Below are 13,406 nucleotides of genomic sequence, written 5' to 3' on the forward strand. Positions count from 1 at the left end.
AATACTGCCATACAGAGCTCAGATAATACCAATGTACAGTAATAACAAAAACTGCCATACAGTGCTCAAATAATACCAATGTACAGTAATAACAAATACTGCCATACAGTGCTCAAATAATACTATTATACAGTGATCAAACAATACTCAGTATTGTACCAATATACAGTGATAAAAAATACTGCCATACATTGCTCAAATACCAATGTACAGTAATAACAAAAACTGCCATACAGTGCTCAAATAATACCAATGTACAGTGATAAAAATACTGCCATACAGTGCTCAAATTATACCAATGTACAGTAATAAATACTGCCATACAGTGCTCAAATAATACTACTATACAGTGATCAAACAAAACTGCCATACAGTCAAATAATACCAATGTACAGTGATAAAAATACTGCCATACAGTGCTTAAATAATACTATTATACAATGATAAAACAATACTGCCATACAGTGCTCAAATAATACCAATGTACAGTGATAAAAATACTGCCATATAATGCTCAAAAATACTATTATACAGTGATCAAACAATACTCAGTATTGTACCAATATACATTACCAATATACAGTGTACCAATATACAGTGATAAAAAATACTGCCATACAGAGCTCAAATAATACCAATGTACAGTGATAAAAAATACTGCCATACAGTGCTCAAATAATACCAATATACAGTGATCAAACAATACTCAGTATTGTACCAATATACAGTGTACCAATATACAGTGATAAAAAATACTGCCATACAGTGCTCAAATAATACCAATGTACAGTAATAACAAAAACTGCCATACAGTGCTCAAATAATACCAATGCACAGTGATAAAAATACTGCCATACAGTGCTCAAATAATACTATTATACAGTGATCAAACAATACTCAGTATTGTACCAATATACAGTGTACCAATATACAGTGATAAAAAATACTGCCATACAGTGCTCAAATAATACCAATGTACAGTGATAAAAATACTGCCATACAGTGCTCAAATATTACCAATATACAGTGATCAAACAATACTCAGTATTGTACCAATATACAGTGTACCAATATACAGTGATAAAAAATACTGCCATACAGAGCTCAGATAATACCAATGTACAGTAATAACAAAAACTGCCATACAGTGCTCAAATGATACCAATGTACAGTAATAACAAATACTGCCATACAGTGCTCAAATAATACTATTATACAGTGATCAAACAATACTCAGTATTGTACCAATATACAGTGATAAAAAATACTGCCATACAGTGCTCAAATAATACCAATGTACAGTAATAACAAAAACTGCCATACAGTGCTCAAATAATACCAATATACAGTGATAAAAATACTGCCATACAGTGCTCAAATTATACCAATGTACAGTAATACTGCCATACAGTGCTCAAATAATACTACTATACAGTGATCAAACAATACTGCCATACAGTCAAATAATACCAATGTACAGTGATAAAAATACTGCCATACAGTGCTCAAATAATACTATTATGCAATGATAAAACAATACTGCCATACAGTGCTCAAATAATACCAATATACAGTGATAAAAAATACTGCCATACAGTGCTCAAATAATACCAATATACAGTGATAAAACAATACTGCCATATAGTGCTCAAATAATACCACTATACAGTGATAAACCAATACTGCCATACAGTGCACAAATAACACCATCATTCAGTGCTCAAATAATACCAATATACAGTGATCAAATAATACATTGTCTACAGTGATCAAACAATATTGCCAGTGTTCAAATAATACAGTGATAAAACAATATTGCCATACAGTACTCAAATAATACCAATACACAGTGATAAAATAATAATGCCATACAGTGCTCAAATAATACCACTATACAGTGATAAACCAATACTGTCATAAAATGCTCAAATAATACCAATATACAGTGATAAAAAAAACTGCCATATAGTGCTCAAATAATACTACTATACAGTGATCAAACAATACTCAGTACTGTACTAATATACATTACCAATATACAGTCTGCCAATATACAGTGATTAAAAAATGATGCCATAAAATGCTCAAGTAATACCAATACACAGTGATAAAATATTACTGCCATACAGTGCTCAAATAATACTACTATACAGTGATAAACCAATACTGTCCTACAGTGCACAAATAATACGAATATACAGTGATAAACCAATACTGTCATACAGTGCACAAATAATACGAATATACAGTGAGCAAACAATACTGCCATACTGTGGACAAATAACAGCATCATTCAGTCCTCAAATAATACTACTGTACAGTGACAAACCAATACTCCCATACAGTGATCAAATAATACCAATACACAGTGATAAAATAATACTGCCATACCGTGCTCAAATAATATAAGTATACATTGCTCAAATAATACCACCATATAGTGCTCAAAAATGCTGTTACACACTGGTCAAATAATATAATACTACTATACAGTGTTCATACACCAGCATTCAGTGCTCAAACAATCCCCCCTGCACAGTACTGAAATACCATCATACGGCTAACACCACCATGCTGTGCTCAGATAACAGCGCCACACATTGTGATCTTGTAACAGTGCTATATAACTGCTATTCATACCGTGATTTGTGGTGGCCTCATGTCTTGGGTGCAGTCCATAAAGGGTGCCCCTAGCAGCAGGGATAGGTAATGCACCCTATGCGGCCACCGTTCATATGCTGCATCCAGGAGGACCCCCCATAGGTGCCGGATTATGAAGCATTTTGCATTATTGGACTGTTGTAAAATCTAAAATAAAGTCACTTCCAAATAGGTTTCCATGTGAGACTCCAGATCAGTCCTGGAAACCTTTTCTGGATTATCAGATGTTCTGGATTAAAGGAATTTCACTGTATAACTTGGCTGGCGCCAGATTACAAAGCTCCAGCACCTCCCCGATGTCACCGCGACCATCGCCAGAGGCCGGAGCCATGTATAAGGCATGATTGCTCTGCCGCACTATAGCGCTACGTCCCATAGGGAGAGTGTTTACACCGCAGGCGTTATCATGGCCGTGGCCATAATGAGAGCGGCGTCTCTGCAGTCACAGCAGGACAGACATTTTCCTTTACATTAGGTAATGATATAGACAAGGTAAAGTGGCGGGAGCAGCCAGCAGGACGCACCGCCACTGTCACCGCTGATTGGCACATGCACGCTTCCCACCAGCAAGCCTGAAAACAGCCGTTTCGTATAGCGATGAGTAAAGTCGCTGACTGTTGAGATCTTCTGAGCCGGAGCTTTTTTTTTCTCCTCCTGTAATACTCTGTGCTGCTGCAATACACTGTCTCTCAATATTTGGTTCTTGATCTGCATCCCGCTGAGCCTTTTACACGTATCCTTCCACTAAATATACTTGTCAAGCATCACCGGTGGCACCAAAATTACAGAACGCTCCTCTCCTGAAATACTCTGTGCTGCCGCCGCACACCATTTCTTTCCATATTTCATTTGTAATCTCCCATTACCTTCATCCTGCACGCAAAGCTCACAGACTGTTCTGCGTCGGCTCGTCGCGGGTCACCGATCCGTCAAAATATCAAAACGCTGCTCTCCTGAAATACTCTGTGCTGCGGCACACCATTTCTTTCAATATTTCACTTGTAAGTCGCCTCCCATTACCCTCACAGCTCTGCATGTGTTTGTCGCGCAAAATATCAGCACACTCATCTCCTGAATAATCTGTGCTGCTGCGATTATTCTTCTCCTGAAATACTCTGTGCTGTTGTAGTTACTCCTCTTCTGAAGTGCTCTGTGCTGCTGCTGCTGTTATCTCTTTTTTTTCTGCAATCAGGACTGTTGGCACTGGCCATTACAGTTGTCCTAACGCTAAGTGGACTTGGTCACTCGTCTCAGGTCACTGCCCAATAGAAAGTTAGCACTCACCTCTCCTGAAATACTCTGTGCTGCTGTGGATACTCCTCTCCTGAAGTACTCTGTGCTGCTGCTGTTATCTCTTTCTTTTCTGCAATCAGGACTGTTAGCACTGGCCGTTACAGCTGTCCTGACGCTAAGTGGACTTGGTCACTCGTCCCAGGTCACTGCCCAATAGAAAGTCAGCACTCACCTTTCCTGAAATACTCTGTGCTGCTGTGGATACTCCTCTCCTGAAGTACTCTGTGCTGCTGTTGTTATCTTTTTTTTTCTGCAATCAGGACTGTTGGCACTGGCCATTACATATGTCCTGACGCTAAGTGGACTTGGTCACTCGTCCCAGGTCACTGCCCAATTGAAAGTCAGCACTCACCTCTCCTGAAATACTCTGTGCTGCTGTGGATACTCCTCTCCTGAAGTACTCTGTGCTGCTGCTGTTATCTCTTTTTTTCTGCAATCAGGACTGTTCGCACTGGCCATTACAGATGTCCTGACACTAAGTGGACTTGGTCACTCATCCCAGGTCACTGTCCAATAGAAAGTCAGCACTCACCTTTCCTGAAATACTCAGTGCTCCTCTCAGATGCTATTTTTTTTCTCTGAGACCTGTTGTGCCCCTTGTTGCATCCATCTCTTTTTCCCTAACAATCATATGACCTGAAAGGTCATCACCTCCTAGAAGATTCCCAACGTGCCTCTCCTAAAATACTCTGTGCTGCTGGGAGACAGTACTTCTGTTCGCTTCCGGTGACGTAGCCCCTTGTCACATGGATTCCTCGCTTTACTGACATAATCATATGACTTGACATGTCACTGCCTCCATCAGGAGCTCTGAAACACCTCTCCTGAAATACTCTGTGCTGCTGAAAGACTATTTAATGCTGACTGTGACCTCTCAGTCCCATATATTACCCTCTGATCATTATTAGGGTGCCCCTGCCATATGCACTGGCCTCCAACTAAGTCAGAGTCTTCTTAAATGTCATCATGCCCCTATCCTGAAATTCTCTGCGCTCCTGGGAGACATAATCTAATATTATTTGTGACCTCTTTGTCTTTATTTCTCCACTATCATAACCCAGCCCCTAATACATAAACAGTCCCCCTAATACCTCAGTGGGATATTTTTAGGGGATACATTGCAATAAAAAAAGCCCAAAAGGCGCATTTGTGGAGGTCAGGGCCGCACAAACAGATCTACAAGCCTTGGAGAGTACAACACGTGGACTTTTCAAAGAGAAATGCATTGGTAATTGTACATTGGTGAATTTATTGTTAATCTGCCTCACAAGTGACATAAAAATCCCCAAAAATTGCAAAAAAAATGAATTTGAAGTGCAGTACCACTTTTCACCACTAAAGTCAGCAAGGACTTTCCTCATACACACTAATGCAACAGCGCCCCCACATGTAACGTATCTATTTTTTTTAATAGCTAATTCGGGTAATTATTTCCTATAAAGCAGGTAAATGTTTTAAGAAAAAATCAACTTTGCATTATCTCATTTCACTCAGGATCACTTTCAAGGCTTTCTGCAGGTATTCACTTATTGTTTTCTTTTCGTCTGCGTTTCCATTTCAGATAGCGGTTTTTACAGATAGAAAGTCAAGGATTCTCATACAATTGATAGGATTTCCCTTTTGTACATTACCACGATGAGACTGGAGATCAGCGGTAATATCACGCTGTTCTTAAGAGGCCTATGTATTTGCTTTTATCCCATCAATTCCAACACACCGGGAGTTTTCCAGGATTATCTGAGAAAATGGAAAAAAACGGAAATAAGAGCAGCACAAAATATCTGAGATGGGATCATGAGGTGGAAAACATCTCCAGGTGGAGGATTTTGGAAATACTGCGCCACCCGTGGATGCCGATATACCCGCCAGGTAATACTGATTCAATGGCGTCAATATAATTGATCGATGGAGTCTCAGAAAGTGCAAAGAAGAAGGTAATTGATAAGGATCTTGGAGAACTTCAGCTATGGGGACAGATATACCGAATTCAGCTTAGTTATAAGGACCCAGATTACAGATGTGGTCAAAAGGGGGCATCCGGGGTTTAAGAGTCGTTACAACGTCATCCCAATACCCAAGTGCAACCTGTGCAATGGCGGACATCTCCCTTTACTTCCTCAATCTACTGCATTTATAATATTTTCCATCTTTACTTCCAGGCTCCTCTTTTGTTCCCAAAGCCGTTCAACTGGGTTCCGGCACAACTCTCCGGTCAATTGAGTCCTATCACTGCCATCTGCTCAACTGGGTCCCAGCGCTGCCATCCGCTCAATTGAAACAAATATGAACCTAGCACTCAACTTAAAGGTATTTGTAAGGCAGTTAATTGTAGTACACGAAAAAAGACATTTCGGTCAATGTGACCTTCTTCAGTTACGTGTGGTATATAGATTGTGTAGAGCTTATAGGCATCTATCAGAAAGGACGATGGTGCTTTAGGCATTGAGGAGAATGATCTCTCTAAGGTAATGAGCTTGTCAGTATATAGGAGAGGGGCAAATGTGCCTCCAGATGCGGTGGTTGAGTGCTAGGTTCATATTTGTTGCTTTAACGGTTTGGGAACCTAACCTTAGCACCATCTTGAGTTGTGCTCACGGTGTTCTTTCTATCCGCTCAATTGAGTGCTAGCACAGCCATCTGCTCAACTGGGCCCAGACACTGCCGTCCGCTCAACTGGGTCCAGTCACCATCAGCCGCTCAACTGAGTACTGTCACCATCATCCGCTCAACTGGGTCCTGTCACTGCCATCCGCTCAACTGGGTCCTGTCACTGCCTTCCGATCAACTGAGTCCTTTCTATGCCATACGCTCAACTGGGTCCTGTCACTGCCTTCCGATCAACTGAGTCCTGTCTCTGCCATACGCTCAACTGGGTCCGGGCACTGCCATCCGCTCAACTGGGTACAGGCACTGCCACCTGATCAACTGGGTATGGGCACTGCCATCTGCTCATCTGGGTACGGGCACTGCCATCTGCTCAACTGGGTCCGGGGCACTGCCATCTGCTCAACTGGGTCCGGGCACTGCCATCTGCTCAACTAAATCCTGTCACTGCCATCTGCTCAAGTGGGTCCTGTCACTGCCATCTGCTCAACTGCCATCTGCTCAACTGGGTCCTGGCACTTCCATCCTTTGGTCCATGAAAATGGCTAATATTGGAGCTGGAGAGGCACCTGGGAGCTAAGGGGTTAAGTAAATAGATGGGCATGGTCTAAGGTCTGAATTTTAGGGGTCTGATTTGTTTTGCACTTTCATTTAAGGGCTTTTTCCTGGAGTCTGAAATAGTCATTATGGTGGTCTGGGCCAAAAGGAGAAGAGAAGGAAACAGAATGCCAGCAATCAGAGAAGTCATCAGCTGTGGGTCAGAGGCATTATAGAGGGGCTGTCACAGCTCGTGAAGTATCTGTAATGGAAAATTCTTGTATTACCCATGAGATTACAGTTCAGGAGGATCTTTACTTAAAACCCTGAGTTGTCTTGTTCCTCAGGTCTTCCTCTCAGAAAAGTATATACCTGTTCTATGGATTCTATCTATCACTGTTCTACTGACGATGGTGGTTCAGTTTTGGGTTGTATTATACCTCAGCTTGGTAGGTAATCTGTTCAGGTTTTACATATTAATTATTTATATTTGCAGCTTTACCCTTTGTATACTAATTTCCATTATTGTAGCACCGCCTGCTGGTCATAACTATACATTACTTGTGCAACTGTTGCAATTTAGCTAATATTTGTTTACATTATCATTTGTTCCTTCTAATCATGAGTCATTATGGCTGAGACCACCGCTCGTGTTGGTGTTACCTGCTTGTAATCATGCCTAATTGTATTTTTGCATCAATATGATTGAATAAAAACTGTATCGTCCAATCTATGAGTGTCACAGCTTCCTTTATTTTAAGTACATTTTATTTCTAGTTTTATCTGGTTTGGGGTTTCAAAGGATGCACCCAACATTTTTTTTTTAATCTATTGTCAACTAATTCATTTTATTTGTGAACCCCCTATACAAATCCCCCCTTAATAAGTAAATAAAAAAATAAAACTGTCCTCCTGTATGCTATAATATCTACAAGTGTACATAGAAGGAGGGATGAATAGATATATAGGAAATAGATTAATAAAAGATAGATACTAAGGACACCTCACAAGACCTGCCGTATACCGGGGAGACTGCTAAATACTTATCATATGCCGGAAACACCATACAAGACCTGGCGTATACTGAGGTCATCCCACAAGACCTGCCACATACTGGGAACATCCCAGAAGACTTGTAATGTACCAGGAACATCCCACAAGAACTACCATATACTGGGAACACCGCACAAGACCCGCTGTATACTGGGAACACCCCACAAGACCTGCTGTATACTGAGAACACCCCACAAGACCTGCTGTATACTGGGAGCACCCCACAAGACATGCCACATACTGGGAACACCGCACAAGACCCGCTGTAAACTGGGAACATCCCACAAGACCTGTTGTCTATCGTTCACCCCACAACACCTGCCGTATACTGAGAACACCCCACAAGACCTGCTGTGTACCACGAACATCCCACAAGACCTGCCATATACTGGGGACACCCCACAAGACCTGCCGTGTACCTGGAACATCCCACAAGAACTGCCATATACTGGGAACACCCTACAAGACTTGCTGTATACTGGGAGCACCCCACAAGACATGCCACATACTGGGAACACCGCACAAGACCCGCTGTAAACTGGGAACACCCCACAAGACCTGTTGTCTAACGTTCACCCCACAACACCTGCCGTATACTGAGAACACCCCACAAGACCTGCCGTGTACCACGAACACCCCACAAGGCCTGCCATATACTGGGGACACCCCACAAGACCTGCCGTGTACCAGGAACATCCCACAAGAACTGCCATATACTGGGAACACCGTACAAGACCCGCTGTATACTGGGAACACCCCACAAGACCTACCGTATACTGAGAACACCCCACAAGACCTGCTGCATACTGAGAACACCCCACAAGACCTGCCATATACCGGGAACATCGCACAAGACCCACTGTATACTGGGAGAACCCCACAAGACCTGCCGTATACTGAGAACACCCCACAAGACCTGCCGTGTACCAGGAACAACCCACAAGAACTGCCATATACTGGGAACACCCCACAAGACCCGCTGTATACTAAGAACACCCCACAAGACCTGCTGTATACTGGGAGCACCCCACAAGACATGCCACATACTGGGAACACCGCACAAGACCCGCTGTAAACTGGGAACACCCCACAAGACCTGTTGTCTAACGTTCACCCCACAACACCTGCCGTATACTGAGAACACCCCACAAGACCTGCCGTGTACCACGAACACCCCACAAGGCCTGCCATATACTGGGGACACCCCACAAGACCTGCCATGTACCAGGAACATCCCACAAGAACTGCCATATACTGGGAACACCGCACAAGACCCGCTGTATACTGGGAACACCCCACAAGACCTGCTGTATACTGAGAACACCCCACAAGACCTGCTGTATACTGGTAGCACCCCACAAGACCTACCGTATACTGAGAACACCCCACAAGACCTGCTGTATACTGAGAACACCCCACAAGACCTGCCATATACCGGGAACATCGCACAAGACCCACTGTATACTGGGAGAACCCCACAAGACCTGCCGTATACTGAGAACTCCCCACAAGACCTGCCGTGTACCAGGAACATCCCACAAGAACTGCCATATACTGGGAACACCCTACAAAACCTGCTGTATACCTGGAACACCCCACAAGACCTGCCATATACAGGGAACACCGCACAAGACTCGCTGTATACTGGGAACACCCCACAAGACCTGCGGTATACTAGGAACACAAAACACACCACAAGACCTGCCATATGCCGGGAACACCGCACAAGAACCGCTGTATACTGGGAACACCCCACAAGACCTGACATATACTGAGCTAACCCCACAAGACCTGCTGTATACAGGGAACACCCCACTAGACTTGCCGTATACCAGAAACACCCCACTAGACCCTCTGTATACTGTGAACACCCCACAAGACCTGCCATGTACTGGGAACATCCTACAAGACCTGCTGTATACTGGGAACACCCCACAATATCTACCATATACTGGGAACACCCTATGAGGCCTGCTGTATACCAGGAATACCCACAAGACCAACCATATATCAGGAACACCCCACAAGACCTGCCGCATACCGGGAACACCCCACAACATGTGCCGCATACCAGGAACACCCACAATATCCACAAGATACCGGGAACACCCCACGAGACCTACTGTATACCAGGAACACCCCACAAGACCTGCCATATACCAGCATCACCCCACAAGACCTGCTGTATACCAGGAACACCCCACAAGACCTGTTGTATACCAGAAACACCCCACGAGACCTACATATATCGGGAACACCCTACAAGCCCTGCTGTATACTCTGAATATCTCACAAGACCTACCATATATCGGGAATGGAGGGCCCGCCAGGGCCGTGGGGATACTCGGTACCGGGTCGGTTCTTAAAGGGATGTGTCACGGCAGCAGTGACCAGTTCCGTGGCCCTGGGTGTCCAATGAAAAATTATGATTAAAGGGGAAATAAAGTTTATAAGAGATGATTCGTAACGCAAACTGTGGAACTCAGCCAAGGATGGCTGATGCTGCTTAAAGAGACCGCTGGGGCTGATGGTGATGCAGCAGAGTTGATACAGCTCTCCACAGGTAGAGCTTAGTACCAGGGCAATTATATTGTTAAAGATGGTGATGATGGATGTAGTGCAGGGTGGATGGTGCAGTAAATAGCTCCGAGGACACAGCAGGGTGCAGTTTCCACACTTTTACTTATGGTTTGAAGTGCAGGCCGGGGCTCTAGTTACAGATGAAAATGGAGGTCCAGGGAGCCTGGAAGCAACTTAGGATCCACTATGCCAGATGGGTTTTGAGGCCTCCTTACTGCACTGTCCTCTGAGGTCCTTGCTGCCTAAAGCTATGCTCAGTCCTCTGTTCCTTATTGTTCTGAAGTACTTGCCCATATGGCAGGCAGCTTGAGCCTATTGCATGTGTCACTCCTTTATGATGGCTCTGGGCTCTGTTCTGCTGCTGTGCTTTTGGGTGTTTGCTGGGCCAGTAGACCTGCAATTCCCTGCCCTCCAGATTTAGCTACTGGGACTGTTGCACCCGTGAGCCCGGACTCCGGCGTTCGGCTTCTAGTGCTGTACACTGGGGTGAGCTTGGTCACACCTCCACTCCCCAGGTTCTCTTTCACTTCTCCTCTGTCCACTCTTCACTCTGACTCTGTTTCTCCCAGTCCCAGACACTGACTGACTGACCCCACCTCCAGGCCAGAACTCATAGAGAAGCTCCCCTGAAACCGGGTTAAGATGTAAGTCTTATCTGGTCAGGGAAACCCACCTTGCTTCCAGGCATGTCATCACTGCCCTGTGAAGGAGGCAATGCCACTGTGGCAACCGGACTCCTGGGGTGCCACATTTCCCCTTTGTTAAATTCAGTACTCCTGGATTGAGGAAACAAAACATTACAACAAGTGAAGAATAATAATAGTTTACAAAATTTCAAAAATGAAAAATTACAAAAACCAAAGCTCAAAAATAGTCTGGGTGATAACTAGTCCAAGCGTCATTGTTCATTCCTGAGCCATGTTGTTAACTATATACAAGTAAGTTCCTGGTCACACATAGTCCTGTGGCCCAATTGTCCTTCAACAGGTTTTTACAAAAATTTTAAAAGTCCATACAATAAGTCTCTGTAGGCTCATATGCTTAACGGTTACGTATTACATTACATATTTACATATCTTCCTTATGCATTTTACTTACATGCAGAACCTTATGGGGGTTTGACCTTGGGTGCTACAGGTAGACTTTCGTAGCACTGGTATTGCTGGTGACCTAACCGGATTCACTATGCTTGCTACCACTGGTGTAGTGCATAGTGCATGTACCTGATTTTCTACGTCTACTGATGCTCACCATGGGCATGACAGATTCTCTGCTGGCAGAGGTTAAGTTTTCTTGCTCCTCTACTGGTGTGGCATTTGCTCCTTGAGGCCGCTGGTCTTCAGGCTGGTCTTGAGTGGTTTCTGGTTTTGGCACTACTGGCTGGGGAAAGATCAAGACGGGCACAACTATGGCCTGGTTCAGTCTTGTCCAATCTGGAGGGAACTCTCCGAGTACTGTGCTGATCTTTTTCTGCACCAATTCCATGGGCTGAGGAATGCCTGGGTCTTCAATCCGTTCCTTTAGTTATTCAGGGCATGGCTTTAGATGATCTCTTGACAATGCTGCTGAGGTTTCTCCTCCATCCTTACTGATTAGGCACACCTTGGTGTTATCAAAATCTGAAGGTAAAATGGTGTATGGCTCAACCTCCCAATGGTCATCTAGTTTGTGCACTCGTCTCTTCCTTTTGAGTACCTGTTCTCCAGGTGACAAGGGAACTGCAGGGGCGTGCTGATTGTAGTTTCTTTCCTGCTCCTGTCTTGCCTGAGACAAACTTCGTTCCACGCACTCTTGCACTTTGCGGTACTGCTGCTACCTTTCAGTATCCCAGTCTGCACCTGGTGATGTCACCTCAGGTGTTAAAACTCCCATGTCCAAATCAATGGGTAACATGCCAGGTCTTGCCCTCATCATGTAGGCTGGGGTGCAGTTGGTGGAGTTTACTGGGTTATGGTTGTATAAATCTACCAGATCTGGCAACTTCTCTGGCCATAGGTTTCGCTCTTCCAGGGGCAAGGTCTTCAATAGGTCAGTTACCACCTGGTTCATCTTCTCGCACATGCCATTTGTCTGTGGATGGCACGGGGTCGTTTTGATTTTCTTGCAGACGTACAGGTTACAGAACTCTTGGAACACTTCTGCCTCGAAGGCTGGGCCTTGGTTGGTGAGCACTTGTTCAGGGTAACCATGCGGTTGACAAAAGTATTCTTGAAATGCTTTGGCTGCTGTCTTTGCTGTTTGGTCTTTGACAGGCACGACTACCAAGAACCTTGAGTAATGGTCAACGATGGTCAGAGCATAGGTATAGCCAGTTCTACTCGGAGTCAACTTCACATGATCCAAAGCTATCAGTTCAAGTGGTTGTTTGGTGACTATGGGCTGTAATGAGGCTCGCTGGCTGTTGTGGTCTTTCCTACGCAGGTTGCATGGGCCACATTCTCGGCACCACTTCTCAATGGCTCTCCTCATGCCAACCCAGTAGAATCTTTCACGAAGTAGGACCGACTACTTCTTCCACCTGAAATGTCCTACTCCATCGTGGTACACCTCCAAGACCATTGGCGCATCCTGCTTCGGGACTACCACCTGCCAGACGAACTCATGACTGCGCGAGTTGATGTTCCGCCGACACAGCTTACCCTCATAGAGGAACAGCTTGCCCTTCTCCTTCCACAACT

At 44.3% G+C, this 13,406-nt stretch overlaps 1 long non-coding RNA gene across 3 annotated transcripts in view; it reads right to left on the reverse strand.

The window, feature by feature from the left end:
* Positions 1 to 5,183: 5,183 nt before the first annotated feature.
* The window catches only part of LOC141085344 (uncharacterized), a 32,892-nt gene continuing 24,669 nt past the window's right edge, over positions 5,184 to 13,406 (reverse strand). For 2 of the 3 annotated variants that reach the window (XR_012231279.1, XR_012231280.1), the window contains exons 5-6: positions 11,402 to 11,504; positions 5,184 to 5,691 (exon numbers count right to left, since the gene is read on the reverse strand). This is a non-coding gene — a long non-coding RNA (uncharacterized lncRNA). Of the gene's footprint in view, positions 5,692 to 10,450; positions 10,553 to 11,401; positions 11,505 to 13,406 lie in introns of all 3 variants that reach the window. The other variant, XR_012231281.1, reaches the window with a different exon arrangement.

Source organism: Dendrobates tinctorius, unplaced genomic scaffold (assembly GCF_039654945.1).
Source record: "Dendrobates tinctorius isolate UK_male_01 unplaced genomic scaffold, ASM3965494v1 ptg000028l, whole genome shotgun sequence".
Classification (NCBI taxonomy): domain Eukaryota; kingdom Metazoa; phylum Chordata; class Amphibia; order Anura; family Dendrobatidae; genus Dendrobates; species Dendrobates tinctorius.